This window comes from Chrysemys picta, chromosome 8 (genome assembly GCF_011386835.1).
Source record: "Chrysemys picta bellii isolate R12L10 chromosome 8, ASM1138683v2, whole genome shotgun sequence".
NCBI classification, from domain to species: domain Eukaryota; kingdom Metazoa; phylum Chordata; order Testudines; family Emydidae; genus Chrysemys; species Chrysemys picta.
In genome coordinates, this window is record NC_088798.1 from 54,687,213 (window position 1) to 54,702,529 (window position 15,317).

General features: G+C 49.3%; 1 protein-coding gene across 1 annotated transcript in view; it reads left to right on the plus strand.

Annotated features, from left to right (window-relative positions):
• The window catches only part of NMNAT2 (nicotinamide nucleotide adenylyltransferase 2), an 86,428-nt gene that overhangs the window by 37,598 nt on the left and 33,513 nt on the right, over window positions 1–15,317 (plus strand). The window lies entirely within an intron of this gene.

Genomic DNA, 15,317 nt, shown 5'->3' on the forward strand with positions numbered 1-15,317 from the left:
GCCCATTGAGACCCACCCTGCTCGAGGCCTTGGGCTAATATTACAATGGACTTCATTGTTGAATTACCAGCATCTGAGGGATGCCATGCCACACTGACCGTAATGGATCAACTGATGAAGATGTATGCAGAGATTGAAATGCGCCATCTCCCTACCTCTGAGGACACTGCTCATCTCCTCATCACATACGTGTTCCATTTTCATGGCCTCCCAGACCACATCACTTCAGACCGGGGATTCCCAGTTCATATCTCGGTTTTGGCAGGAATGTTCCACCTGTAGGAGGAGGTGGATCTCCATGCATCAGCTGCCTACCAACCACAAACCGATGGTCAATCAGAGAGAGTAAACCAGGTGTTAGAACAATACCTGTGATGCTTCACAAACTACCACCAAAATGACTGGCCTCACTGATTTCATATGCAGAATTCACATAAAACAATGCAGATCTCACCTCAGCTAAAGTGAGCCTGGAGTTTTTTGTTTTGGTTTGATTCGGGTTTTTTTTTTTTTGGTAAATTATGGCTTCTATCCCCATTTCCACCCTGCACTGCCCATAGCAGCCCCAGTTCCCCCAGCCTCAGACCTGGTTGGTCAAATCCATCAAACACAAGATGAGTTGAAACAAAACCTTGATGTGGCCAAGACAGCATACAAACATCATGCTGACCATCACCAGCAGGTGGGCCCTGCATTTGCAGTAGGACAAAAGATATGGCTATCTCCTAACCACCTCAAGACAGGCAGACCTGTGCATAAATTGGACCACCAGTACCTAGGACCCTACTAGATCCAGAGGGGGCAGACACATTTCCACATGGCTCCTGACTCTAGACTCTTTGGGCAGCATTCAGCTCCCAGAAACAAACAATCCAGAAGCTGAAAAGAAAAGATGAAGTTGATTAAAAATTAATCCCCTGAAATTAACCCTGTAGGACCCAGGATTTCAAGGGCAATGGCATCTGAAGTTGCAGAGGGAGCGGAACAGGCTGCTGATGCCAAGATCTTAATTTGGCTCTTGCTGGATCGCTGAACCGGTTAGACTCTGCTTGCTCTCAGTTCTGACCAGCGACTGCCCCCATCACTCCAACCCTTGAAAATGGAATAGCTGCAGACCAGGGATGTCTGCGGTGAGCTGCCAAAGGCGGCTCTCTAATCCCAGCCACAGCTGTACAGAAACATCGGAGGCTAACGCATGTGCCTGTATATTCAAGGAGCACTTGCAGGTGTTAATTTTCATCCAGTCAGATCTTGGCCTCTCCCCCGACGAAGGGCTGAGTCTCTGACACAAAGTTCAGTGAAGGAATAGAGGTCTTGCTCATATTCTATGCCCTTCCCTCCACCCCCCACAGCATCCTGTGACCTCTCCCCAGGAGTTCCAGGAACAGCCTCAAGACAAGTTTTTAAACTTGTCAGGACCCATTCCCCCTCCACTTGCCCACCCCCAATGTCTTCCTACACCTGACTACTAACTTCATGGCCCTGGTGCCCTCCTGAGGAGAAATTGTGTGGCTTCTGCAATGCAGGGCCTACCAGATTCCCACTGAGACTGGAATCATCAAAGGCCGCATCACCTTTCTAATTCCCTTCCCCTGTCAATCCTTCCCTCCCATTTTTTTCTCCCCCTACCAAAGATATACCAGCCCATCACCCTTCTCCCTCCCAAACCTGCTACAACTCCCTAACAGCTGCCTGTTCAAGACATTAATGATCTGGAAGGGCTGGGGGGGAAGAGCATGTTAATGAAATCCACTGATGATACTAACTTGAGAGGAATTGCAAATAGTATGGAGGACAGACAAATACACAGCTCTCAAGAGAAATTAGACACGGGCAGGAAAATCGCAACATAAGATTTGCCTTGGAAAAATTGAAGTTAATGTATCAAGTAAAAAAATAATACCAAACACACATATTCAATGGGAAACAGTACTGCTGAAAGTGCCACAGTGGGGGACAGTGAATATCAAAGACGATGTGATATGGTGGTAACCAAAGCCAGTGTCATTTTGTGTTTCATGCAGAGACATCACATCACAGAGCAGGGCAAATAATAGTTCCATGTTACATGGACTGAATGCAATTGCATCAGAAATACTGTATTCATTCTGGACACCTCATTAGCAAAAAAGATAGACACAATGGAGGCAGTTCAGAGAAAAGCACCACAAATGAGGAGCAGGTTGGAAGGGCTGACTTTATAAGGGCAAATCCAAAGAGCTCATTATGCAGATTTTGGCTAAATAACCACTATAGTGGGGATACATTATCACAGTCTGCAAATATTCAAGGGTGCAAAAACCCCAAGAAAGGAGAGATGATTTAGTGAGACACCTGGGGTATCACTAGGAGGAATGTGATGAAATCCAGAGAGACAACTTAGGGTATCAAGAAGAACTACCTGAGCAGGACGTGTATTAGGGTATAGACAAAGAGCCAAAGGGAGCAGGGAAAATTGCGTTCTTTGGACCTAGATCTAGTTAAACAATAGGAAAAGCATTGTCTAACAGTTTTATTAAATTTCCCCCTCTTCAACAAAAATTCTACATTTTGACACCCCAATAGCGGGTCAAAAGCTGTAAAAATGTTTATTAATATTGTTCCTATTTTCGACTTTGACAAGCTCTACATCGGACTTTTACAAACTAGGTGGGACCACACAGTAGACAATATGCATAGGAAACACTCCTGGATTGTTTGGGAATGCACCTGAGGACCTAAGTAGCAATTTTCCATTCCTAACTTCTATGAGGTCCCCATCTGTCCCCACCACCAGATTGCAAAATATTCTCAATTACTCCCAACCTAATCCAAACTGTCTGAATAGGGCAGGCTCCAGAGCTGACAGTTGCTCTCAATAGTGCAACTCTGGCTTCCTAACAGCAGCTTCAGAGTTCATAGGTGCACAACTAGGTACACTGTCTATAGCACGAAGCTACCAAAGTACTAAGACAGAATAAATGGTGGAAAACAGCAGAACATACACAATACTGTAGTTAATTTTCCAACAGCAAGAGGACATGAGAAGTCATTTTTGTTACTTGAAATAGCATCTTAAAGACTTGCCACCAGAGTCTCAGTTGGTGTATATTAATACAGCTCCTTTAGCTTGGAGCTATGCCAAATTAAACCAACTGAGGATCTGGTCCCTTCCTCTTCTATTCATCTCTACCAGTTTTTTCTGATTTCTTTTCTCTTGTTTTTTAATGGTTTCTTTTGAGGGTAAAGTGCAAACATAATTGGTTTTGCTTAACAATAATAAATTTCTGTAGCAGCTTATCCTGCCAAAACATTGCTGTCAGTGCATCAGCAATTGACGTCAGTGTACTTCATTAAACAGCAGCCACTGCAGAGCCAGTAGAGGGAACATGGACAGAAAGGCCCAAAACATAGTGGCTATGTTTGTTGTCAATTTCACGGCCATGGAGTAATTCACTGCATGCAACTATCCCTCCTAGGGCTGCAATAACACCAGATATCACCAATAAGGGAGGGATCCCATTGATTTCAATGTGCTTTGGGTCAGGCCCTAAGAAGGGTGGGAGGCCTGGTAAGTACTTGGAAGGGAAAACAGTTCTGCAGGAGGCTTATGTTGGTGATTCAGATGGAAGCACTATTGTCTCAGGGTTAGCACTGACCCCATGTCCCTAGAGTGGCATTAGAGTGTGCTGTGCTGCTGGAGGGGGTGTTTATAGGATGAGACATAAAACCAAAATCCTGTCCACTCCGTGTTGCCAACTCTCATCATTTTTATTGCAAGTCTCATCATATTTGGCATTTTTTATTTAAGCCCCAGGTTCTGGAGTCATGTTATTTTGTGTGACTCTCAATTTTCATTTAAAATAAAAACAAGTTTCTAGCTGGCATGGATGCACAGAAAAGCTGGAAAACATAACCCGAGTGCACCCTAAAGGCTCAGAGACAAGAGGGCCAAGAAAAAAAATCCCCAAATATATTATTTTTAAAAATCTCATGATTTTTAAGCCAGTCTCATAATTTTTGAACACTTGCAGTTGGCAATACTGCCATGTGTGCTCACTAAAGAGCCTAGAGTGCTTTTGAAAGAGAAGAGGTTTTAGCCCTAGCTTCCTGGCTAAATTCCAGTTGCAGTAATTGTATTGAGTTTACCAAAATATGCTCTGAAGTTTGTTTAATCTGGTATTTTTCTTCATTTCCTGTCCAAAAGTGTTGTGCTATGTTGAAATGTACTTTCAACAGCTGCTGCATTTCACCCCAGAGGGGGCTGCATTTCGTAGATGGGTGCAGTATTTCTTGCGTATAGATATGCACAGTATAAGAACCTGCATAGATAGGTTGATTATTATAATACCAACTGTAAATGCTTTAGGATCCCTTGGGATGAAAGGCATTAGATAAATGTTCAGTATTGTTATTACATTATTCAAAAGTGAGGTTTATAATCCAGAGGGGGCTATCACAACAGAGTTTAGTAATAACACATGGCACTGTCAGAACACGGTTTTAATTTTTAAACAAACTCCAAAGAAAGGACAATGCACCTGCAAAGTTATATTTTTCTTGTGTCCGAATAAAGGTTTAGGTTGGGATTGTCAAAGGCCCCTCAGGGAGTTACATTAAAATTCATTGAGATTGGAGCACCTAATAGATTTCTTTGAAAATCACACCCTTAGACGAAGGGTCAAATTTGCAAAAGTGACAAAGAGATTTTGGAGCCTAAGCCCCATTTTCAAAAGTGAGCGGGGCGCTTAGGCCAAGATTTTCAAAAGTGAGTAGTGCCCTTGAATGCCTCCATTTTGGGGTGCCCAACCGGAGACGCTTGAAAGGAGTCAGATTTTCCGAGGGCAGACGTTCAGTGCTTTCTGAGGCGCAGGCCCTTTAAGGTATCTCTGGCTGGGCACTCAAAAATGCAGGCACCAAACTCATTAGTGACTTAGGAGCCTAAAGCCAGGACTTTCAGAAGTCAATTAGACACTTTTCCAAAAATGTGACCCAGGTGCTCCACCTGCACACTGACAAGTGCAAAGTCACCAACCTACAATTCTCTCTTCTTCTGGGCCTGGTTTAAGAAAAAAGAACCAACTGATTTCGTGACCTTTTCTTTCCAACAAAACAGACCTCTGCTCAGAGGCTGAGTCTTTGAGGACAAAGGGGGTCTTGACATGTGAGCTCTCACCCCCTGAAAAAGACACTTTATACCGGATGCACTGACAGTCCTGTAATTGTGACAGTGCTAGCGTGGGCCACTGAAATAGAGTCAAGAGGCAGAGCCCTTATTTCACATCATCAATCCCTAGAGCAACAATGGAATTGGTTTGATGCAGCAGCTGAGCTACTCCCGCAGATGCTGGCTTTATGTTGAAAGCAACCCCCTTCTACTTCCCTCCCCAGCGTTTACTGCTGGGCCGGGGAAGCTGAAGGAAAGGAAAAGAAGAGGGAGGGGAGGCCATTTGCTCATTAAATCCTGTTCTCCAGCAAGAACTGCAGGCATTTCTCCTCTCTATCTCACTCGGGTAGGGGTGCTCCCATCTGTGCCTGGAGAACGGAACTGCTGCTCTGTACTGGTGCCAAGGACAGTAATGCAAAGGAGGCCACAGGCCAGATCCTCCAAAAGGGACACCCCAATTTACACCAGCTGCGGATTTGGCCCCATTTCTCCTCCCAGAGGCAGCTCATTTAATACTGGGGGGGGGGGGGGAAAGCTCAGGTCCTTTGGGGCAACAGAAGGAAAGAAACCCCCTTCCTACATCTCCCTTTCTCGGCCCTATCTTGCTGCATAAAAAGAGCCAGTTAGAACCAAGTGGAAGCAATCCAATCAGTGAGGAGTATTTGTGTGAGGTCTGGGAGCCTGTCATGAGCCTGCCCTGTGGTACATTGCACAGCGCAAGTGCCCAGTCCTGGGGAGGGGGAACTGCACTGGATGAAGAGAAGAAATGATCTGATCTCATTAATAACCCATCCTCGCCAGCAGAGAGAGTTGCTGGCTGCCTTCCTGGAGGCTGGGTTTTTATCTTTTAGCAGCAGTTGTTCTGCTCATGCTCCTGTGCCATCATTCTCCTTGCCCCCGACGGTTCAGTCTGACCCTGGCAGCCCCTTTCTGCTCTATCAATTCCTCCCATGCAGGATTTCCTCCCCCAGAAAGGATGCTCGCTGTCTGCCAGAGATCAGCCTGGCTCAGCTGCGTTTCCAAGTAAAGGAGATGTTTTAATTCTCCTGTCCTGGGGGGCTCTGCCCCTCTTCTCCAGTCTGATGACAGGCTGTAGAGATTAATGTGTCCTCTGAACTGCCAGGGCTTTGTCCCAGAGCACCAGAACTGTGAGCTGGCGCTTGTCTGGGGGCTGGCGTGAACAGGGACAGAGTGAACTGCTTTGCTAATACAGCCATATCAGACACAGCTTCCAAATGTCCCTCTTCAGAAAAAAGCATCTCAAAGTGCTTGACCAGACCTGCTGTATTCGGTAACTGGGAGTGTGAATCCTGTTTCTCTCAGAGACTGGCACTCAGACAATTGTGGCAAATCCCACCACATGCCCAGAGACCGGACAAGTGCAGGGGGACAGGCTTCTACTGCACTCAGAGTCTGCGAGTGTGAATCTCTACAACAGTGCCTTCACAGAGAGCTGATCCTTCTCACTCAGCATCGGAGTAATGCCCACCTTGCACGGAGTGAGAGAGAGCTTGGCATGAGGATCCTACTCTGTGGGAGTCTGAATACCTGACCTCCCTCAGGAAGCTGGCACGGTTACTGCTAAACCGATCTCTGATATAGAATCGTAGAAATGCAGGGCTGCACGGGACTGAGAAGTCTGCAAATCCAGCCCCCGGCGTTGAGGCAGGGCCAACCAAACCTGGAGCGTCCCTGACAGTTATGCTACTTCTAAAAAGAGCAGGGAAGGACTGCAGGGCTTTTAAAAGCCTGAGGGCCAAATTCTACACCCCACCCAACCGCACAAACCTCCCTGGGAACAAGAGGGGTGTGAATCAGCCTGGAATTTATGCACATGATTCCCCCTCCCCCCCAGTAAAATACTTTGGACTAGGCAGGTTCGGGGCCAGTCTTTAGCTTTTTGGCTTGTGTTAGTATTGTCCTTTGCACAAGCGGAGGGTCGCTCTATCCCACATGCAGGCAAGAGGCCTGTTTAGCTACATCGTCATGATCTAGTGGTGACAAATATGTACAGTCTGCTCTCCCCGTTACCTGTAAGCGACCCCTCGCAATTACTGCCGGATTTGGTGGAACCGTGCACACTGCATGTGGAAATGAGGCTATGGAGCCAAAGAGAGGTTGGAGGGTAAGCGCATTGCAGATGTTCATCGCACACCCGTCCTGCATAGCTAATCCTGCTTACATTCACGGGGCAGTCAGTGCCACACAATATTAAAGACAAAGTCCCAAGCACATAAAGGTTTTGACATAAGGTGATGAGACAAAGCCAAGAAATTAAGACCTAAGGCTGACAACCCTTCCTGAACCTGAGCAGCTTTTGGGGGTGGGGAGTGGGGGCAGACAACCAGTCTGAATTAACAATAGAGTGACAGCCTGAACTTTGCATTTCAGAGCTTTGGAAGGGCTCCTTGGCAGCCCTTCCGTTATGTAAACAAGGCCTTGCTGGGCAATGGAATTGAAAGCCATTTGTGTCCGCAAGTCGCTCTTGCTGGGAATGTGTCGCATTATTTTTATATTGCTATTGCAGTAGCACTGAGGCACAGGCCCTGCCCCAAAAAGCCACAGTCTAACGAGATCAGGCAGGCAAAGGGTGGGAGGGGAAACAGAGGCAGCGAGGGATGAAGTGACTTGCCCAAGGCGACAGCAGCTCATAGGCAGAGTCAGGAATAGAACTCAGGTCTCCTGAGTTGCAGTCCAGTGCTCTGTCCCCACTGGACCACATACCCTAGAGGGCACGAATGGCAATCAATAGAGTTTCTGCTCCACAGATCTCCTGCTGGTGCAAATCCGTTCCATTGAAGTCAATGGAGCTAAGCCAGTTTACACCAGCTGAGGATCTAGGAGCCAGGGGCAACAGCAGTACAATACTGCCCCAAGGAAGGGGAACATTGGACTATACATATCACCTGAAGCCAGAGAACTGTTTTCTCCAGCAGGGCTATTGCGCTGAAGCCAGTAGATACTTGCTTTATTATTCCCCTTGGTGTTCTCTGCTTCTCCCCCTGCTCCTGCCTCCCTAGCCTGACTTCTCCCCCTCCTTCCCAGCTCATCAGCTTCCCACCCTACTGGCAGGGAGAGGCCCTGCCATTCCCTCCTCCCCCCACCCCCCTCCGAGCCTTGTCGCCAGGGGAGAGAGATGGAGAGGCCAAGGGTGATTTTGACTAAGGGAAAACAGGAGAGAAAGAACCACATTGGCCCGGGGAACTGAGAGCGCAGCCACCAGAACCAACTGGATGGGACGTGTGCCTGCCCACGAGGAAGGGGAAAGGGACTATCCTCCGCACCTAGCCCTGGCGAGCAGTGCCAAGTCTCCATGAAAGGAACTGTTGTTTCTATTGCAAAGCATCATGACCCAAACAAACACAAAACCAACTCCACTGGAGCCTCCGGTTAACAGCGCTGCTCCCCACACGCTCGCTAGCCTGCCAGCTCCCATCGGCCCTGCCATGCACAAAGCAACAGTGGCCAGAGCACGCAGCATATTGCAGATCTGTGAACAAACTGTTACCACCAAAGCACTAGAAGCTGGGCCAAATTCATCTCTGGTGTATCTCCATTGCAGTCAAGGGAGTTACACCACCAAAGATTAATATGGTCCCTTGATTTTAATGGAGAATCTTATTTGTAGCTAACACTCTTGTTGGCGCCCAATGGGGATGTCACCACCAATGGGAAGGTCCTAGGGTTATTACTCCTATTCGAACGACAGGAGCAGGCCAGGTTCCTCGAGGGGCTGGAGAGGAAGGCAGGGTTTTTCTTCCCTCCAGTTTTAAGGCCCTAAAAAAAGAAAGGTTTAGACATCTTCATAATAGCAGCATCCACAGTTAGCTTAAATGGGATTAAAAAAAATCAGCCTGAACACACCCCCTCCTGTGCCAGGCATTAGCCAGCTGCTAACTGATGGGGGTTAGGAAGAAAGATCCCCTGCCATCATTCCATAATTGTCTAGTTGAGGGTTTCTTGCACTTTTCTCAGAAGCAGCTGTACTGGCCCCTTTCACAGAGATAGGATACAGGACTGGATGGGTAACGAGTCTGATCTGGCAGGGCTATTCCTGTCATCGTATGAATAGGGGATTCTAAGGCCTTGGCTACACTTACCCGGTAGTTCGGCGGCGAGCGATCGAACTTCTGGGTTGGACTTATCGCGTCTAGTCTGGACGCGATAAGTCGAACCCGGAAGTGCTCGCCGTCGACTGCGGTACTCCAGCTCGGCGAGAGGAGTACCGTGGAGTCGACGGGGGAGCCTGCCTGCTGAGTGTGGACCAAGGTAAGTTCGAACTAAGGTACTTTGAACTTCAGCTACGTTATTCACGTAGCTGAAGTTCCGTACCTTAGTTCGAATTAGGGGGTTAGTGTAGACCTGGCCTTAGGCAATCCAGACTGGCATCCTCCATGCGGTGTGGCCTCACATAGGCGGGGCATGAGAAGTCATGCAGTGTGGAGGACACTATTTTGTTCTCCTAAGTGGTGTCCTCCATGTGGCATGACTTTGCACATATGGGGCCTGCGCGGTTATACCATGCAGAGGATGACATTTTGTATCCTCCATGGGGGCCAGATGGAATCATCCAGCCCGCAGGCTGCTCGCTGGACAATACCCATCCAGTTGGGTGTGCCTTGCATACATAGACAGCGTATCACTGCGCTCTAAGGTGACTGTTGCACATCACCTCAGTGCTTATCAGACACCCCTCACTGTGACTGGGGCCACGACTCAGGGGGAGGAGGTCAGAACTGCAGAATATTTTGGAGATGCAAGTAGCCACTTTCGACTATTACCAAGACACTGGCTTCCACATTCAGCTCATAAGCAACATCAGCAGCTAGGAACTCTCTGTACTGACATGGGAGCAGCCACCACACAAGCGACACTTCAGCTTCTTCCTCCTTGCAACAAGCAATCCCTCATTGCCATCTGGAGCTGAGCCTCATCCAGCCATCTCACATCCCCAGCCAGGCAGGCAGCGCAGAGACGAAGCCTTGATCCGGAGAGACTGTGACACAGTCCCAAGTATCCCCACTGTGCTGATGACACCTCGGGCCATGCTGCTGGATTGGTTCTCTGAGCGCATTTATATACACACTGCATGACAAAGCTGACAACACTGACCTCTGTGGGACTCTCTACAGGAGGGTGCTGGGGCAGATAAATTATTATCCAAAAGGTAGAGCAACTCCAAAGCAATCTCATCTGCTATGGCTATTCCACGGGACTGATCTGGAAGTAATGCATAATCCAGGCTATTGAGAGCAAAGGATGGCTTTAACAGTGCATCACTTGATCAGTTAAATTTCTGTTTTAAAAATCAAAGCTATTCAGGAATTCAAGGAGCTCAGAAAACTTAATGAACTAGTCAGCTCCTGGTCCCTCTGTCATTAAACACACACACACACACACACACCTCTCAACTGATTCCATAGAAATTTTGTTTCAAAACATTATCTCCTGGGCAGAAGCCTCCAATGCAGAATTTCAGATGAAAGCGCATTTTAACGGATGTAATCAATCATTGGAAATTGAAGGTTGTAAAAAAAGTGCTGATGCCTCCTTAACTTCCAACACTCTACCCACAATATCACGCCCAGGAGCTCTTCCAATACATTATCTCAACTCCTTGCAAACTTTGTTGCACGCTATCGAGTTTTAGAATGATCATCCTCAAAAACCTAATGCACCGCGGATGGAAAACTGCTCCACCTCTTTTCTCCTCTTTGCGTGCCTTCGTTTTTTCTTCTTCTTCCCTTTAGCATCCGTATGTTGGCAAATATTTCTGCTGCAGCGGGTGAAGTCCCTGCAGGAATGGCACCTGAGGAACTTTTCAAGTGGAGAGGACGCAGTCGCCATAGACAGGCAGGAATGAGTGAGCTGGAAGCAAATTCTCTAACAATAATAATAAAGTGTCCCGGTGCCCAGGCAGTGATGGAAGCCTCTGGTGCTTCCCCTCCAAAAAGTAGTCAGAAGTGACATTTGGGAAATTGAGAGCCAAAACCCCATTCCCCAGCTGCTAGGAATACCTGAGCCAGATACAATGAATGGCAAACCAGATCAACAACAACATGAACAGAGAGACAGCGAGCATTTTGTTTAAGCAGCAGCAGCCCAAGACAGACAAATGGAAAGTGAAGGGAATCAAGAAAATGGTATGTTTTCATCCTGGAGAATTAACAAGCCTAACATGTGGGCTCCTGGGTTTGGTTCGGCCTCTCTGGCACTGCTGAATGAGAGCAGGGACCACACACTTACAGAAAACATGCAACTCAACCTGTGAAAGAGTGCAGGTTTGGTTCCCAAAAGGAGTCACATGCAGGGAATTGAAGGAAGTGGTGGCTGCAGTATTTTCACACTGAACTCGTTTGTGTGTGCGCGCATGCACACACACACTAGGGTTACCATATTTAACAAATAAAAAAAAGAGGACCCTCCACAGGGCCCTGGCCCCGCCCATTTCCCACCCCCAGCCCCGCCCCAACTCCACCCCCTCCCCACCCTAACTCCGCCCCCTCCTCCCTCCCACTCCCAGCCACCCGAAAAGGGCTGCCCGAGCGCTACCGGCTTCATGGTTTGCCGGGCAGCCCCCAGACCCTGCGCCCCCGGCCGGCGCTTCCCCAGCGCAGCTGGAGCCCGGGAGGGGAAGCACCCAGTCGGGGGTGCAGGGTCTGGAGGCTGCCCGGCAAACCGTGAAGCCGGTAGCGCTTGGGCTTCAGGCAGCCCCTATGCCTCCGGACCCTGTGCCCCCGGCCAGGCACTTCCCCTCCCGGGCTCCGGTCTACACAGGGCATTTCATTGGCACTGAGGTTTTGCACACTGAGGAACTTACATTGCCCCCCATTAATATTTCAGCACCTCACAGGCGGTACGTCTGCATTGCATTCAGAGGTGCGATTGGAGCCCGTGCAGCATGACCCATGCTAGCTTTGATCTAGCTAGCATGGCTAAAAATAGCAGTGAAGATGTAGGAGTGCAGACCCCGGCGCAAACGGTAAAGCCCGCCTGGAACCCTGCGTCTATACCTGCATTGCTCTCCCGTGCTGCAGGCCGGGCTGGTGCATCTGCGCTGCTCTTTTTAGCTAGAGTAAGACTAGCATGCACATGCCTGCCCCAGCTGCAGTCACACCTCCAGGTGCAGCATAGACAGACCTGCAATAGGGAAGAGCTTCGATCCATGGCTTACAGGAGGGGCTCTGAGGCACAGAGGGACTAAGTGACTCACCCAAGGTCACACGGGAAGTCGGTGGCAGAGCAGGGACTTGAATGCAAGTTTACCATGTCCTAGGCTAGTGCCCTAACCCCTGGACCAGCCTTTCCTCCTGGGGATGGGCTATGAATATTGTATGGTCCTGACATTTACCAACAGTCTCCCCTGTTCCATTGTAGACCCCCCTTCTTCCACTGACTACATGTAATGGGAAAGAGCCAGCATCAGTGATGCTAAAAGTCCCTCTAACCCATGAGGGCTAAACAGCCTGTGCACTGAATTTCTCGGCTGTGTTGGTCCAGCTCAGTCCCTCTGGAGTTCTCTTAGCTAAGTTTCCCTTCACGTTCAGTTCTCTCGCTCTGCCAGTTCACAGCACAGTGGACACCAAACTCCACTTGGGGAATAAAAAAGTTAATTTCCTTGTTCCTGGAGAGGCTGGCAGACAACTGCTCACAAAGATCTTGTTACACAACATACGCCAGCAGCTCTGGTACTCTTACAGCATAGTGTCCTGCAGCACTGTGCTGCTGAGGCTGACACGTAGTCTGGCACTTTACGGCCTGGAGGGCAGGGCACTGACCGGGACAGAGTCTGCTCTGATGCAGGCAGAGCAGAGATTTGAGGCTCCCACATATCAGGCAAGTGCACACACATGCAGCAAGTTCCATTGTAATCATAGGCATTCCAAGGGCGAGCAATGGGCTCTGAGGGCAGAATATGGCACTTAGTTAACAATTCCATGTGGATGCATGAGACAGAAACTCATCCCATCCATTCTCTAGAGCTGTGTTGGCTTTGGAGTGCTAAGCCCATCATACAAACACAGGGCTTCTACACACTGCAGGTTTTAGCCACTGCTATGCTTACCCCACTGCAGCTGCTCTCATGAACTGCATCATTGTAACTGTGACTTACGCGGCACCAAACCAGAGTTAGCTGCTTCAGTGCAAGTGAACCCCAGTCCTGCCATCAGGTCTGTGCAGGAGAACCCTTACCCCACCTGGAGCCATGTACAGGCATAGGGGCTCAGCTGTATGGATCCAAAAGCAGGACGGGGACCTAACTGGCCACTAAAGTGAGCACCCATAATTCTGGACACGCACAAGGGAAAGATCTGTGTAATTTCTACATAGCCATTTCTCAGAGCAGAACCACATTTCAAGCATCAGTGCTGACCAGCTGGTGTCTTTGAAAATAAAACAGAAGGGAGAATAGACTATTTCTGTTACAGATATATGTCTATTTTTAAATCCAGATATTAAGCTTTGGCTCTTGGAACTAATGGGGGGGGGGGGGGAAGAGAGATTCCTCCAGAGCTGCAGAAGAGTTCTATCAAAACCACACTAAAATGGAAATGCAAATTGGCAACAATGGTTTGCCCATGAGGTCATCTCCCTTAGCAATGTACATGGGGGAAGTAGAAGTAGGGCCGCGTGCGGTATTCCAGTACTGTAGATGGGGCATACATGATGCACAAGTGTTTATCTACTATGCAAACTATCTGTGCTCTATACTGCCTGCCCTAGTCATTCATGTGCTACTGTGTATGGAGTGTGATGACATCTTGAATGGAGCCTATGCATAGTTTTAATATCTTTCTATAGCTCCAAATGTGTTAACAGAATTGTTCTAAAACATAATTCCTGCTAACATCATTTAGACCAAGTATAACATAGTTAGTTATATCACAGTAGCACCTAGATGCCCCCAAATACCAGGGCCCCACTGTGCTAGACATGGTACAGACACATAGTAAGAGACAGTCTCTACCCTAAAGAGCTTACAGTGAGATTGACAAGACAAAAGATGGGAGGGGAAACTGAGGCATGGAGAGGTGAGGTGATTTGCCTCAGGTCACACAGCAGGCCAGTGGTAAAGCCAGAAATAGAGACAGGGCTTCGGAGCTATGCTCCGGCTCCGCTCCAACTCTAGGCAAAAACCTGCAGCTCTGCGTTCCAGCTCCGGGCTCTGCTCCAAAGCCCTGAATAGAGACTAGGTCTGCTGAGCCCCCAGCCAATGTCTTACCCACTAGACCACACTGCCTTTCATATACATTGTATAGGGTTACCATCCGTCCGTATTTCCCCGGACATGTCCGGCTTTTGCGTCTCTAAATAGCCGTCCGGGAGGAATTGGTAACAAGGTTAAAATGTCCGGAGTTTTTTTCTCCCTCGCCTCCCTCCCTCCCTTCCATGCAGAGTGTGGCTGCTGATTGGGCGGCTAGGCCGATTGACCCACTCCCATTGGCCTCCAGCAGCCAGAGCCCTCCCCTGCTCCCCCTCCCTCTCTCTGTAGTCCTCTGTAACACACAAACCGACCCACGTGGAGCCAGAATGGTAAGGGGAGTGGGGGTGGGCAGTGAGGGAGTGGGGGAGTGTTGGATGGGTCCCCAGCCTCCACCTGCCACCCCCCCTCCGTGCATCCCCCCCTCGGTGGGTCCCCCATTCCTGTCTGCCTGCTGGCTCTGGCAGTACATGCAGACAACTGCTGTCTGCTGCCCCTGGGTCCTAGTGCCCCCATCCACTAATGGGAAGACAGGCTGCCCTTACCCTGCCCTTCCACCCTAGCCCTGAGCCTCTCCAACACCCCAAACCCCCCAGCCTTCATCCCCACACACCCTAATCCTCTGCTCCATCCCTGAGCCCCCTCCTGCATCATGAACCCCTCATCCCCAGACCCACAGCCCTCACCCCTGCATCCCCTCCTATCCCCAAACTCCCTCCCAATCCCCCTCCCTCTTCCCACACACCCCCTCCTGCCCTCAAACTCCCTCCCAAAGCCTGCACCCCCTCCCTTTGCACCGCCTCTCACCCCCAAACTCCATCCCAGAGCCTGCACCCCTCACCCCCTCCTGCACACCCACCCCCTGCCCCAGCCCGGAGCCTGCACCCAGCACCCAAACTCTATCCCAGAACCTGCACCCCTCCTGCACCCTAATCCCCAGCCGAGGACCTGCACCCCAGACCTCCTCCC